This window comes from Schistocerca cancellata, unplaced genomic scaffold (genome assembly GCF_023864275.1).
Source record: "Schistocerca cancellata isolate TAMUIC-IGC-003103 unplaced genomic scaffold, iqSchCanc2.1 HiC_scaffold_705, whole genome shotgun sequence".
In the NCBI taxonomy this organism is placed as follows: Eukaryota; Metazoa; Arthropoda; class Insecta; order Orthoptera; family Acrididae; genus Schistocerca; species Schistocerca cancellata.
Window position 1 is genome coordinate 123,724 of NW_026046716.1, and position 13,484 is coordinate 137,207.

At 55.4% G+C, this 13,484-nt stretch overlaps 14 non-coding genes across 14 annotated transcripts; all 14 read left to right on the forward strand.

Annotated features, from left to right (window-relative positions):
* Nucleotides 1-364: 364 nt before the first annotated feature.
* On the forward strand, nucleotides 365-483 carry LOC126140577 (5S ribosomal RNA). Its single transcript, XR_007529120.1, has one exon. It is a non-coding gene; the product is annotated as a 5S ribosomal RNA (ribosomal RNA).
* Nucleotides 484-1,305: 822 nt separating this feature from the next.
* LOC126140376 (5S ribosomal RNA) lies at nucleotides 1,306-1,424 on the forward strand. Its single transcript, XR_007528939.1, has one exon. It is a non-coding gene; the product is annotated as a 5S ribosomal RNA (ribosomal RNA).
* Nucleotides 1,425-2,246: 822 nt separating this feature from the next.
* LOC126140589 (5S ribosomal RNA) lies at nucleotides 2,247-2,365 on the forward strand. Its single transcript, XR_007529131.1, has one exon. It is a non-coding gene; the product is annotated as a 5S ribosomal RNA (ribosomal RNA).
* Nucleotides 2,366-3,201: 836 nt separating this feature from the next.
* On the forward strand, nucleotides 3,202-3,320 carry LOC126140601 (5S ribosomal RNA). Its single transcript, XR_007529142.1, has one exon. It is a non-coding gene; the product is annotated as a 5S ribosomal RNA (ribosomal RNA).
* Nucleotides 3,321-4,156: 836 nt separating this feature from the next.
* LOC126140418 (5S ribosomal RNA) lies at nucleotides 4,157-4,275 on the forward strand. Its single transcript, XR_007528976.1, has one exon. It is a non-coding gene; the product is annotated as a 5S ribosomal RNA (ribosomal RNA).
* An 822-nt stretch (nucleotides 4,276-5,097) lies between these two features.
* On the forward strand, nucleotides 5,098-5,216 carry LOC126140613 (5S ribosomal RNA). The gene has a single exon (XR_007529153.1). It is a non-coding gene; the product is annotated as a 5S ribosomal RNA (ribosomal RNA).
* An 836-nt stretch (nucleotides 5,217-6,052) lies between these two features.
* LOC126140430 (5S ribosomal RNA) lies at nucleotides 6,053-6,171 on the forward strand. The gene has a single exon (XR_007528987.1). It is a non-coding gene; the product is annotated as a 5S ribosomal RNA (ribosomal RNA).
* Nucleotides 6,172-6,993: 822 nt separating this feature from the next.
* LOC126140625 (5S ribosomal RNA) lies at nucleotides 6,994-7,112 on the forward strand. Its single transcript, XR_007529164.1, has one exon. It is a non-coding gene; the product is annotated as a 5S ribosomal RNA (ribosomal RNA).
* An 836-nt stretch (nucleotides 7,113-7,948) lies between these two features.
* LOC126140637 (5S ribosomal RNA) lies at nucleotides 7,949-8,067 on the forward strand. The gene has a single exon (XR_007529175.1). It is a non-coding gene; the product is annotated as a 5S ribosomal RNA (ribosomal RNA).
* An 822-nt stretch (nucleotides 8,068-8,889) lies between these two features.
* Nucleotides 8,890-9,008, forward strand: LOC126140651 (5S ribosomal RNA). The gene has a single exon (XR_007529187.1). It is a non-coding gene; the product is annotated as a 5S ribosomal RNA (ribosomal RNA).
* An 826-nt stretch (nucleotides 9,009-9,834) lies between these two features.
* On the forward strand, nucleotides 9,835-9,953 carry LOC126140663 (5S ribosomal RNA). Its single transcript, XR_007529198.1, has one exon. It is a non-coding gene; the product is annotated as a 5S ribosomal RNA (ribosomal RNA).
* Nucleotides 9,954-10,789: 836 nt separating this feature from the next.
* Nucleotides 10,790-10,908, forward strand: LOC126140813 (5S ribosomal RNA). The gene has a single exon (XR_007529334.1). It is a non-coding gene; the product is annotated as a 5S ribosomal RNA (ribosomal RNA).
* An 826-nt stretch (nucleotides 10,909-11,734) lies between these two features.
* LOC126140814 (5S ribosomal RNA) lies at nucleotides 11,735-11,853 on the forward strand. Its single transcript, XR_007529335.1, has one exon. It is a non-coding gene; the product is annotated as a 5S ribosomal RNA (ribosomal RNA).
* Nucleotides 11,854-12,679: 826 nt separating this feature from the next.
* On the forward strand, nucleotides 12,680-12,798 carry LOC126140675 (5S ribosomal RNA). The gene has a single exon (XR_007529209.1). It is a non-coding gene; the product is annotated as a 5S ribosomal RNA (ribosomal RNA).
* The last annotated feature ends 686 nt before the right edge of the window (nucleotides 12,799-13,484 follow it).

Here is a 13,484-nt window from a genome sequence, read left to right on the forward strand (position 1 = left end):
AGGCGAGGCGAGGAAGCCCACATCGCTACCAGTGGGCCCTCCAGCACGACACTGGCGCACCCCGCACAGGCCCTCCGCTGAGCACCAGGGACAAGATGCGTCCTCCGCTAGTGTCGAAGGCTGCACGCGCCCAGCGAATGACAGGGGGTGCAACGAGCAGCAGTGCGTCTCACACACGCGGCGGTGCGCCCGCCAATTCGGCCGTCACTCTGCTGGGACGCCGGGCGCGCCTCCCCGCGCCGTCCTCGAGGAACTGGCGGTTGCGGAAGGAAGCGCTTTCGTCAAATGCGGCCGAAAACTAACATTTTGTGTGTTGGGAGAAAAGCCGAACGCGAATTCTGCCGTGCTCCTACATTAGATGAGCGCCAACGGCCATACCATGATGAATACACCGGTTCTCGTCCGATCACCGAAGTTAAGCATCATCGGGCCCGGCTAGTACTTGGATGGGTGACCGCCTGGGAAACCCGGGTGCTGTTGGCTCCCTTCCTGTTATGTTTTTTGTTATGTCGCCAGCCCAATTTTCAAACTACCTTTCTGTTGTGACAAAGATGCTTCCTTAAGCCTTTTAAACTACTGTAATGGTACGAAAATGCAGTAATTAACTCAGTTTGAGGGAGAATGTGCTAACCACGTTTGCCAAGAAGACTTTGAAAACGACAAAACAGTACGAATCGGCAGGTGAATTCTGAAATACGTACCGCCTATTGTTGTGTAGGAGTGTAGAGTTCCAAATTTGATTTGTAACCACGAATTTATTCCTTAGTCGTCTCGTCTCGTCTCGTCTCGTCTCGTCCCGCAGACGTTTGTCGTGCTTGCGCTGTCATATGGACCACGACCCGAGCGGCAGCGAGCGGCAGTCGAGCAAAGTCGGGACAAGTCGGGACGGGGACCGGGACAGGGATAGGAATGCAAACTACGCAGACACCTGGTGTGAGGCGAGGCGAGGCGAGGAAGCCCACATCGCTACCAGTGGGCCCTCCAGCACGACACTGGCGCACCCCGCACAGGCCCTCCGCTGAGCACCAGGGACAAGATGCGTCCTCCGCTAGTGTCGAAGGCTGCACGCGCCCAGCGAATGACAGGGGGTGCAACGAGCAGCAGTGCGTCTCACACACGCGGCGGTGCGCCCGCCAATTCGGCCGTCACTCTGCTGGGACGCCGGGCGCGCCTCCCCGCGCCGTCCTCGAGGAACTGGCGGTTGCGGAAGGAAGCGCTTTCGTCAAATGCGGCCGAAAACTAACATTTTGTGTGTTGGGAGAAAAGCCGAGCGCGAATTCTGCCGTGCTCCTACATTAGATGAGCGCCAACGGCCATACCATGATGAATACACCGGTTCTCGTCCGATCACCGAAGTTAAGCATCATCGGGCCCGGCTAGTACTTGGATGGGTGACCGCCTGGGAAATCCGGGTGCTGTTGGCTCTTTTCCTGTTATGTTTTTTGTTATGTCGCCAGCCCAATTTTCAAACTACCTTTCTGTTGTGACAAAGATGCTTCCTTAAGCCTTTTAAACTACTGTAATGGTACGAAAATGCAGTAATTAACTCAGTTTGAGGGAGAATGTGCTAACCACGTTTGCCAAGAAGACTTTGAAAACGACAAAACAGTACGAATCGGCAGGTGAATTCTGAAATACGTACCGCCTATTGTTGTGTAGGAGTGTAGAGTTCCAAATTTGATTTGTAACCACGAATTTATTCCTTAGTCGTCTCGTCTCGTCTCGTCTCGTCTCGTCCCGCAGACGTTTGTCGTGCTTGCGCTGTCATATGGACCACGACCCGAGCGGCAGCGAGCGGCAGTCGAGCAAAGTCGGGACAAGTCGGGACGGGGACCGGGACAGGGATAGGAATGCAAACTACGCAGACACCTGGTGTGAGGCGAGGCGAGGCGAGGAAGCCCACATCGCTACCAGTGGGCCCTCCAGCACGACACTGGCGCACCCCGCACAGGCCCTCCGCTGAGCACCAGGGACAAGATGCGTCCTCCGCTAGTGTCGAAGGCTGCACGCGCCCAGCGAATGACAGGGGGTGCAACGAGCAGCAGTGCGTCTCACACACGCGGCGGTGCGCCCGCCAATTCGGCCGTCACTCTGCTGGGACGCCGGGCGCGCCTCCCCGCGCCGTCCTCGAGGAACTGGCGGTTGCGGAAGGAAGCGCTTTCGTCAAATGCGGCCGAAAACTAACATTTTGTGTGTTGGGAGAAAAGCCGAACGCGAATTCTGCCGTGCTCCTACATTAGATGAGCGCCAACGGCCATACCATGATGAATACACCGGTTCTCGTCCGATCACCGAAGTTAAGCATCATCGGGCCCGGCTAGTACTTGGATGGGTGACCGCCTGGGAAACCCGGGTGCTGTTGGCTCCCTTCCTGTTATGTTTTTTGTTATGTCGCCAGCCCAATTTTCAAACTACCTTTCTGTTGTGACAAAGATGCTTCCTTAAGCCTTTTAAACTACTGTAATGGTACGAAAATGCAGTAATTAACTCAGTTTGAGAGAGAATGTGCTAACCACGTTTGCCAAGAAGACTTTGAAAACGACAAAACAGTACGAATCGGCAGGTGAATTCTGAAATACGTACCGCCTATTGTTGTGTAGGAGTGTAGAGTTCCAAATTTGATTTGTAACCACGAATTTATTCCTTAGTCGTCTCGTCTCGTCTCGTCTCGTCTCGTCCCGCAGACGTTTGTCGTGCTTGCGCTGTCATATGGACCACGACCCGAGCGGCAGCGAGCGGCAGTCGAGCAAAGTCGGGACAAGTCGGGACGGGGACCGGGACAGGGATAGGAATGGTGCGAATGCACTGCAAACTATGCAGACACCTGGTGTGAGGCGAGGCGAGGCGAGGAAGCCCACATCGCTACCAGTGGGCCCTCCAGCACGACACTGGCGCACCCCGCACAGGCCCTCCGCTGAGCACCAGGGACAAGATGCGTCCTCCGCTAGTGTCGAAGGCTGCACGCGCCCAGCGAATGACAGGGGGTGCAACGAGCAGCAGTGCGTCTCACACACGCGGCGGTGCGCCCGCCAATTCGGCCGTCACTCTGCTGGGACGCCGGGCGCGCCTCCCCGCGCCGTCCTCGAGGAACTGGCGGTTGCGGAAGGAAGCGCTTTCGTCAAATGCGGCCGAAAACTAACATTTTGTGTGTTGGGAGAAAAGCGGAACGCGAATTCTGCCGTGCTCCTACATTAGATGAGCGCCAACGGCCATACCATGATGAATACACCGGTTCTCGTCCGATCACCGAAGTTAAGCATCATCGGGCCCGGCTAGTACTTGGATGGGTGACCGCCTGGGAAACCCGGGTGCTGTTGGCTCCCTTCCTGTTATGTTTTTTGTTATGTCGCCAGCCCAATTTTCAAACTACCTTTCTGTTGTGACAAAGATGCTTCCTTAAGCCTTTTAAACTACTGTAATGGTACGAAAATGCAGTAATTAACTCAGTTTGAGGGAGAATGTGCTAACCACGTTTGCCAAGAAGACTTTGAAAACGACAAAACAGTACGAATCGGCAGGTGAATTCTGAAATACGTACCGCCTATTGTTGTGTAGGAGTGTAGAGTTCCAAATTTGATTTGTAACCACGAATTTATTCCTTAGTCGTCTCGTCTCGTCTCGTCTCGTCTCGTCCCGCAGACGTTTGTCGTGCTTGCGCTGTCATATGGACCACGACCCGAGCGGCAGCGAGCGGCAGTCGAGCAAAGTCGGGACAAGTCGGGACGGGGACCGGGACAGGGATAGGAATGGTGCGAATGCACTGCAAACTACGCAGACACCTGGTGTGAGGCGAGGCGAGGCGAGGAAGCCCACATCGCTACCAGTGGGCCCTCCAGCACGACACTGGCGCACCCCGCACAGGCCCTCCGCTGAGCACCAGGGACAAGATGCGTCCTCCGCTAGTGTCGAAGGCTGCACGCGCCCAGCGAATGACAGGGGGTGCAACGAGCAGCAGTGCGTCTCACACACGCGGCGGTGCGCCCGCCAATTCGGCCGTCACTCTGCTGGGACGCCGGGCGCGCCTCCCCGCGCCGTCCTCGAGGAACTGGCGGTTGCGGAAGGAAGCGCTTTCGTCAAATGCGGCCGAAAACTAACATTTTGTGTGTTGGGAGAAAAGCCGAGCGCGAATTCTGCCGTGCTCCTACATTAGATGAGCGCCAACGGCCATACCATGATGAATACACCGGTTCTCGTCCGATCACCGAAGTTAAGCATCATCGGGCCCGGCTAGTACTTGGATGGGTGACCGCCTGGGAAATCCGGGTGCTGTTGGCTCTTTTCCTGTTATGTTTTTTGTTATGTCGCCAGCCCAATTTTCAAACTACCTTTCTGTTGTGACAAAGATGCTTCCTTAAGCCTTTTAAACTACTGTAATGGTACGAAAATGCAGTAATTAACTCAGTTTGAGAGAGAATGTGCTAACCACGTTTGCCAAGAAGACTTTGAAAACGACAAAACAGTACGAATCGGCAGGTGAATTCTGAAATACGTACCGCCTATTGTTGTGTAGGAGTGTAGAGTTCCAAATTTGATTTGTAACCACGAATTTATTCCTTAGTCGTCTCGTCTCGTCTCGTCTCGTCTCGTCCCGCAGACGTTTGTCGTGCTTGCGCTGTCATATGGACCACGACCCGAGCGGCAGCGAGCGGCAGTCGAGCAAAGTCGGGACAAGTCGGGACGGGGACCGGGACAGGGATAGGAATGCAAACTACGCAGACACCTGGTGTGAGGCGAGGCGAGGCGAGGAAGCCCACATCGCTACCAGTGGGCCCTCCAGCACGACACTGGCGCACCCCGCACAGGCCCTCCGCTGAGCACCAGGGACAAGATGCGTCCTCCGCTAGTGTCGAAGGCTGCACGCGCCCAGCGAATGACAGGGGGTGCAACGAGCAGCAGTGCGTCTCACACACGCGGCGGTGCGCCCGCCAATTCGGCCGTCACTCTGCTGGGACGCCGGGCGCGCCTCCCCGCGCCGTCCTCGAGGAACTGGCGGTTGCGGAAGGAAGCGCTTTCGTCAAATGCGGCCGAAAACTAACATTTTGTGTGTTGGGAGAAAAGCCGAACGCGAATTCTGCCGTGCTCCTACATTAGATGAGCGCCAACGGCCATACCATGATGAATACACCGGTTCTCGTCCGATCACCGAAGTTAAGCATCATCGGGCCCGGCTAGTACTTGGATGGGTGACCGCCTGGGAAACCCGGGTGCTGTTGGCTCCCTTCCTGTTATGTTTTTTGTTATGTCGCCAGCCCAATTTTCAAACTACCTTTCTGTTGTGACAAAGATGCTTCCTTAAGCCTTTTAAACTACTGTAATGGTACGAAAATGCAGTAATTAACTCAGTTTGAGAGAGAATGTGCTAACCACGTTTGCCAAGAAGACTTTGAAAACGACAAAACAGTACGAATCGGCAGGTGAATTCTGAAATACGTACCGCCTATTGTTGTGTAGGAGTGTAGAGTTCCAAATTTGATTTGTAACCACGAATTTATTCCTTAGTCGTCTCGTCTCGTCTCGTCTCGTCTCGTCCCGCAGACGTTTGTCGTGCTTGCGCTGTCATATGGACCACGACCCGAGCGGCAGCGAGCGGCAGTCGAGCAAAGTCGGGACAAGTCGGGACGGGGACCGGGACAGGGATAGGAATGGTGCGAATGCACTGCAAACTACGCAGACACCTGGTGTGAGGCGAGGCGAGGCGAGGAAGCCCACATCGCTACCAGTGGGCCCTCCAGCACGACACTGGCGCACCCCGCACAGGCCCTCCGCTGAGCACCAGGGACAAGATGCGTCCTCCGCTAGTGTCGAAGGCTGCACGCGCCCAGCGAATGACAGGGGGTGCAACGAGCAGCAGTGCGTCTCACACACGCGGCGGTGCGCCCGCCAATTCGGCCGTCACTCTGCTGGGACGCCGGGCGCGCCTCCCCGCGCCGTCCTCGAGGAACTGGCGGTTGCGGAAGGAAGCGCTTTCGTCAAATGCGGCCGAAAACTAACATTTTGTGTGTTGGGAGAAAAGCCGAGCGCGAATTCTGCCGTGCTCCTACATTAGATGAGCGCCAACGGCCATACCATGATGAATACACCGGTTCTCGTCCGATCACCGAAGTTAAGCATCATCGGGCCCGGCTAGTACTTGGATGGGTGACCGCCTGGGAAATCCGGGTGCTGTTGGCTCTTTTCCTGTTATGTTTTTTGTTATGTCGCCAGCCCAATTTTCAAACTACCTTTCTGTTGTGACAAAGATGCTTCCTTAAGCCTTTTAAACTACTGTAATGGTACGAAAATGCAGTAATTAACTCAGTTTGAGAGAGAATGTGCTAACCACGTTTGCCAAGAAGACTTTGAAAACGACAAAACAGTACGAATCGGCAGGTGAATTCTGAAATACGTACCGCCTATTGTTGTGTAGGAGTGTAGAGTTCCAAATTTGATTTGTAACCACGAATTTATTCCTTAGTCGTCTCGTCTCGTCTCGTCTCGTCTCGTCCCGCAGACGTTTGTCGTGCTTGCGCTGTCATATGGACCACGACCCGAGCGGCAGCGAGCGGCAGTCGAGCAAAGTCGGGACAAGTCGGGACGGGGACCGGGACAGGGATAGGAATGCAAACTACGCAGACACCTGGTGTGAGGCGAGGCGAGGCGAGGAAGCCCACATCGCTACCAGTGGGCCCTCCAGCACGACACTGGCGCACCCCGCACAGGCCCTCCGCTGAGCACCAGGGACAAGATGCGTCCTCCGCTAGTGTCGAAGGCTGCACGCGCCCAGCGAATGACAGGGGGTGCAACGAGCAGCAGTGCGTCTCACACACGCGGCGGTGCGCCCGCCAATTCGGCCGTCACTCTGCTGGGACGCCGGGCGCGCCTCCCCGCGCCGTCCTCGAGGAACTGGCGGTTGCGGAAGGAAGCGCTTTCGTCAAATGCGGCCGAAAACTAACATTTTGTGTGTTGGGAGAAAAGCCGAACGCGAATTCTGCCGTGCTCCTACATTAGATGAGCGCCAACGGCCATACCATGATGAATACACCGGTTCTCGTCCGATCACCGAAGTTAAGCATCATCGGGCCCGGCTAGTACTTGGATGGGTGACCGCCTGGGAAACCCGGGTGCTGTTGGCTCCCTTCCTGTTATGTTTTTTGTTATGTCGCCAGCCCAATTTTCAAACTACCTTTCTGTTGTGACAAAGATGCTTCCTTAAGCCTTTTAAACTACTGTAATGGTACGAAAATGCAGTAATTAACTCAGTTTGAGAGAGAATGTGCTAACCACGTTTGCCAAGAAGACTTTGAAAACGACAAAACAGTACGAATCGGCAGGTGAATTCTGAAATACGTACCGCCTATTGTTGTGTAGGAGTGTAGAGTTCCAAATTTGATTTGTAACCACGAATTTATTCCTTAGTCGTCTCGTCTCGTCTCGTCTCGTCTCGTCCCGCAGACGTTTGTCGTGCTTGCGCTGTCATATGGACCACGACCCGAGCGGCAGCGAGCGGCAGTCGAGCAAAGTCGGGACAAGTCGGGACGGGGACCGGGACAGGGATAGGAATGGTGCGAATGCACTGCAAACTACGCAGACACCTGGTGTGAGGCGAGGCGAGGCGAGGAAGCCCACATCGCTACCAGTGGGCCCTCCAGCACGACACTGGCGCACCCCGCACAGGCCCTCCGCTGAGCACCAGGGACAAGATGCGTCCTCCGCTAGTGTCGAAGGCTGCACGCGCCCAGCGAATGACAGGGGGTGCAACGAGCAGCAGTGCGTCTCACACACGCGGCGGTGCGCCCGCCAATTCGGCCGTCACTCTGCTGGGACGCCGGGCGCGCCTCCCCGCGCCGTCCTCGAGGAACTGGCGGTTGCGGAAGGAAGCGCTTTCGTCAAATGCGGCCGAAAACTAACATTTTGTGTGTTGGGAGAAAAGCCGAGCGCGAATTCTGCCGTGCTCCTACATTAGATGAGCGCCAACGGCCATACCATGATGAATACACCGGTTCTCGTCCGATCACCGAAGTTAAGCATCATCGGGCCCGGCTAGTACTTGGATGGGTGACCGCCTGGGAAACCCGGGTGCTGTTGGCTCTTTTCCTGTTATGTTTTTTGTTATGTCGCCAGCCCAATTTTCAAACTACCTTTCTGTTGTGACAAAGATGCTTCCTTAAGCCTTTTAAACTACTGTAATGGTACGAAAATGCAGTAATTAACTCAGTTTGAGAGAGAATGTGCTAACCACGTTTGCCAAGAAGACTTTGAAAACGACAAAACAGTACGAATCGGCAGGTGAATTCTGAAATACGTACCGCCTATTGTTGTGTAGGAGTGTAGAGTTCCAAATTTGATTTGTAACCACGAATTTATTCCTTAGTCGTCTCGTCTCGTCTCGTCTCGTCTCGTCCCGCAGACGTTTGTCGTGCTTGCGCTGTCATATGGACCACGACCCGAGCGGCAGCGAGCGGCAGTCGAGCAAAGTCGGGACAAGTCGGGACGGGGACCGGGACAGGGATAGGAATGCAAACTACGCAGACACCTGGTGTGAGGCGAGGCGAGGCGAGGAAGCCCACATCGCTACCAGTGGGCCCTCCAGCACGACACTGGCGCACCCCGCACAGGCCCTCCGCTGAGCACCAGGGACAAGATGCGTCCTCCGCTAGTGTCGAAGGCTGCACGCGCCCAGCGAATGACAGGGGGTGCAACGAGCAGCAGTGCGTCTCACACACGCGGCGGTGCGCCCGCCAATTCGGCCGTCACTCTGCTGGGACGCCGGGCGCGCCTCCCCGCGCCGTCCTCGAGGAACTGGCGGTTGCGGAAGGAAGCGCTTTCGTCAAATGCGGCCGAAAACTAACATTTTGTGTGTTGGGAGAAAAGCCGAACGCGAATTCTGCCGTGCTCCTACATTAGATGAGCGCCAACGGCCATACCATGATGAATACACCGGTTCTCGTCCGATCACCGAAGTTAAGCATCATCGGGCCCGGCTAGTACTTGGATGGGTGACCGCCTGGGAAACCCGGGTGCTGTTGGCTCCCTTCCTGTTATGTTTTTTGTTATGTCGCCAGCCCAATTTTCAAACTACCTTTCTGTTGTGACAAAGATGCTTCCTTAAGCCTTTTAAACTACTGTAATGGTACGAAAATGCAGTAATTAACTCAGTTTGAGAGAGAATGTGCTAACCACGTTTGCCAAGAAGACTTTGAAAACGACAAAACAGTACGAATCGGCAGGTGAATTCTGAAATACGTACCGCCTATTGTTGTGTAGGAGTGTAGAGTTCCAAATTTGATTTGTAACCACGAATTTATTCCTTAGTCGTCTCGTCTCGTCTCGTCCCGCAGACGTTTGTCGTGCTTGCGCTGTCATATGGACCACGACCCGAGCGGCAGCGAGCGGCAGTCGAGCAAAGTCGGGACAAGTCGGGACGGGGACCGGGACAGGGATAGGAATGGTGCGAATGCACTGCAAACTACGCAGACACCTGGTGTGAGGCGAGGCGAGGCGAGGAAGCCCACATCGCTACCAGTGGGCCCTCCAGCACGACACTGGCGCACCCCGCACAGGCCCTCCGCTGAGCACCAGGGACAAGATGCGTCCTCCGCTAGTGTCGAAGGCTGCACGCGCCCAGCGAATGACAGGGGGTGCAACGAGCAGCAGTGCGTCTCACACACGCGGCGGTGCGCCCGCCAATTCGGCCGTCACTCTGCTGGGACGCCGGGCGCGCCTCCCCGCGCCGTCCTCGAGGAACTGGCGGTTGCGGAAGGAAGCGCTTTCGTCAAATGCGGCCGAAAACTAACATTTTGTGTGTTGGGAGAAAAGCCGAGCGCGAATTCTGCCGTGCTCCTACATTAGATGAGCGCCAACGGCCATACCATGATGAATACACCGGTTCTCGTCCGATCACCGAAGTTAAGCATCATCGGGCCCGGCTAGTACTTGGATGGGTGACCGCCTGGGAAACCCGGGTGCTGTTGGCTCTTTTCCTGTTATGTTTTTTGTTATGTCGCCAGCCCAATTTTCAAACTACCTTTCTGTTGTGACAAAGATGCTTCCTTAAGCCTTTTAAACTACTGTAATGGTACGAAAATGCAGTAATTAACTCAGTTTGAGAGAGAATGTGCTAACCACGTTTGCCAAGAAGACTTTGAAAACGACAAAACAGTACGAATCGGCAGGTGAATTCTGAAATACGTACCGCCTATTGTTGTGTAGGAGTGTAGAGTTCCAAATTTGATTTGTAACCACGAATTTATTCCTTAGTCGTCTCGTCTCGTCTCGTCTCGTCTCGTCCCGCAGACGTTTGTCGTGCTTGCGCTGTCATATGGACCACGACCCGAGCGGCAGCGAGCGGCAGTCGAGCAAAGTCGGGACAAGTCGGGACGGGGACCGGGACAGGGATAGGAATGGTGCGAATGCACTGCAAACTACGCAGACACCTGGTGTGAGGCGAGGCGAGGCGAGGAAGCCCACATCGCTACCAGTGGGCCCTCCAGCACGACACTGGCGCACCCCGCACAGGCCCTCCGCTGAACACCAGGGACAAGATGCGTCCTCCGCTAGTGTCGAAGGCTGCACGCGCCCAGCGAATGACAGGGGGTGCAACGAGCAGCAGTGCGTCTCACACACGCGGCGGTGCGCCCGCCAATTCGGCCGTCACTCTGCTGGGACGCCGGGCGCGCCTCCCCGCGCCGTCCTCGAGGAACTGGCGGTTGCGGAAGGAAGCGCTTTCGTCAAATGCGGCCGAAAACTAACATTTTGTGTGTTGGGAGAAAAGCCGAACGCGAATTCTGCTGTGCTCCTACATTAGATGAGCGCCAACGGCCATACCATGATGAATACACCGGTTCTCGTCCGATCACCGAAGTTAAGCATCATCGGGCCCGGCTAGTACTTGGATGGGTGACCGCCTGGGAAACCCGGGAGCTGTTGGCTCCCTTCCTGTTATGTTTTTTGTTATGTCGCCAGCCCAATTTTCAAACTACCTTTCTGTTGTGACAAAGATGCTTCCTTAAGCCTTTTAAACTACTGTAATGGTACGAAAATGCAGTAATTAACTCAGTTTGAGGGAGAATGTGCTAACCACGTTTGCCAAGAAGACTTTGAAAACGACAAAACAGTACGAATCGGCAGGTGAATTCTGAAATACGTACCGCCTATTGTTGTGTAGGAGTGTAGAGTTCCAAATTTGATTTGTAACCACGAATTTATTCCTTAGTCGTCTCGTCTCGTCTCGTCCCGCAGACGTTTGTCGTGCTTGCGCTGTCATATGGACCACGACCCGAGCGGCAGCGAGCGGCAGTCGAGCAAAGTCGGGGCAAGTCGGGACGGGGACAGGTACAGGGATAGGAATGGTGCGAATGCACTGCAAACTACGCAGACACCTGGTGTGAGGCGAGGCGAGGCGAGGAAGCCCACATCGCTACCAGTGGGCCCTCCAGCACGACACTGGCGCACCCCGCACAGGCCCTCCGCTGAGCACCAGGGACAAGATGCGTCCTCCGCTAGTGTCGAAGGCTGCACGCGCCCAGCGAATGACAGGGGGTGCAACGAGCAGCAGTGCGTCTCACACACGCGGCGGTGCGCCCGCCAATTCGGCCGTCACTCTGCTGGGACGCCGGGCGCGCCTCCCCGCGCCGTCCTCGAGGAACTGGCGGTTGCGGAAGGAAGCGCTTTCGTCAAATGCGGCCGAAAACTAACATTTTGTGTGTTGGGAGAAAAGCCGAACGCGAATTCTGCTGTGCTCCTACATTAGATGAGCGCCAACGGCCATACCATGATGAATACACCGGTTCTCGTCCGATCACCGAAGTTAAGCATCATCGGGCCCGGCTAGTACTTGGATGGGTGACCGCCTGGGAAACCCGGGAGCTGTTGGCTCCCTTCCTGTTATGTTTTTTGTTATGTCGCCAGCCCAATTTTCAAACTACCTTTCTGTTGTGACAAAGATGCTTCCTTAAGCCTTTTAAACTACTGTAATGGTACGAAAATGCAGTAATTAACTCAGTTTGAGGGAGAATGTGCTAACCACGTTTGCCAAGAAGACTTTGAAAACGACAAAACAGTACGAATCGGCAGGTGAATTCTGAAATACGTACCGCCTATTGTTGTGTAGGAGTGTAGAGTTCCAAATTTGATTTGTAACCACGAATTTATTCCTTAGTCGTCTCGTCTCGTCTCGTCCCGCAGACGTTTGTCGTGCTTGCGCTGTCATATGGACCACGACCCGAGCGGCAGCGAGCGGCAGTCGAGCAAAGTCGGGACAAGTCGGGACGGGGACCGGGACAGGGATAGGAATGGTGCGAATGCACTGCAAACTACGCAGACACCTGGTGTGAGGCGAGGCGAGGCGAGGAAGCCCACATCGCTACCAGTGGGCCCTCCAGCACGACACTGGCGCACCCCGCACAGGCCCTCCGCTGAGCACCAGGGACAAGATGCGTCCTCCGCTAGTGTCGAAGGCTGCACGCGCCCAGCGAATGACAGGGGGTGCAACGAGCAGCAGTGCGTCTCACACACGCGGCGGTGCGCCCGCCAATTCGGCCGTCACTCTGCTGGGACGCCGGGCGCGCCTCCCCGCGCCGTCCTCGAGGAACTGGCGGTTGCGGAAGGAAGCGCTTTCGTCAAATGCGGCCGAAAACTAACATTTTGTGTGTTGGGAGAAAAGCCGAGCGCGAATTCTGCCGTGCTCCTACATTAGATGAGCGCCAACGGCCATACCATGATGAATACACCGGTTCTCGTCCGATCACCGAAGTTAAGCATCATCGGGCCCGGCTAGTACTTGGATGGGTGACCGCCTGGGAAACCCGGGTGCTGTTGGCTCTTTTCCTGTTATGTTTTTTGTTATGTCGCCAGCCCAATTTTCAAACTACCTTTCTGTTGTGACAAAGATGCTTCCTTAAGCCTTTTAAACTACTGTAATGGTACGAAAATGCAGTAATTAACTCAGTTTGAGAGAGAATGTGCTAACCACGTTTGCCAAGAAGACTTTGAAAACGACAAAACAGTACGAATCGGCAGGTGAATTCTGAAATACGTACCGCCTATTGTTGTGTAGGAGTGTAGAGTTCCAAATTTGATTTGTAACCACGAATTTATTCCTTAGTCGTCTCGTCTCGTCTCGTCTCGTCTCGTCCCGCAGACGTTTGTCGTGCTTGCGCTGTCATATGGACCACGACCCGAGCGGCAGCGAGCGGCAGTCGAGCAAAGTCGGGACAAGTCGGGACGGGGACCGGGAGAGGGATAGGAATGCAAACTACGCAGACACCTGGTGTGAGGCGAGGCGAGGCGAGGAAGCCCACATCGCTACCAGTGGGCCCTCCAGCACGACACTGGCGCACCCCGCACAGGCCCTCCGCTGAGTACCAGGGACAAGATGCGTCCTCCGCTAGTGTCGAAGGCTGCACGCGCCCAGCGAATGACAGGGGGTGCAACGAGCAGCAGTGCGTCTCACACACGCGGCGGTGCGCCCGCCAATTCGGCCGTCACTCTGCTGGGACGCCGGGCGC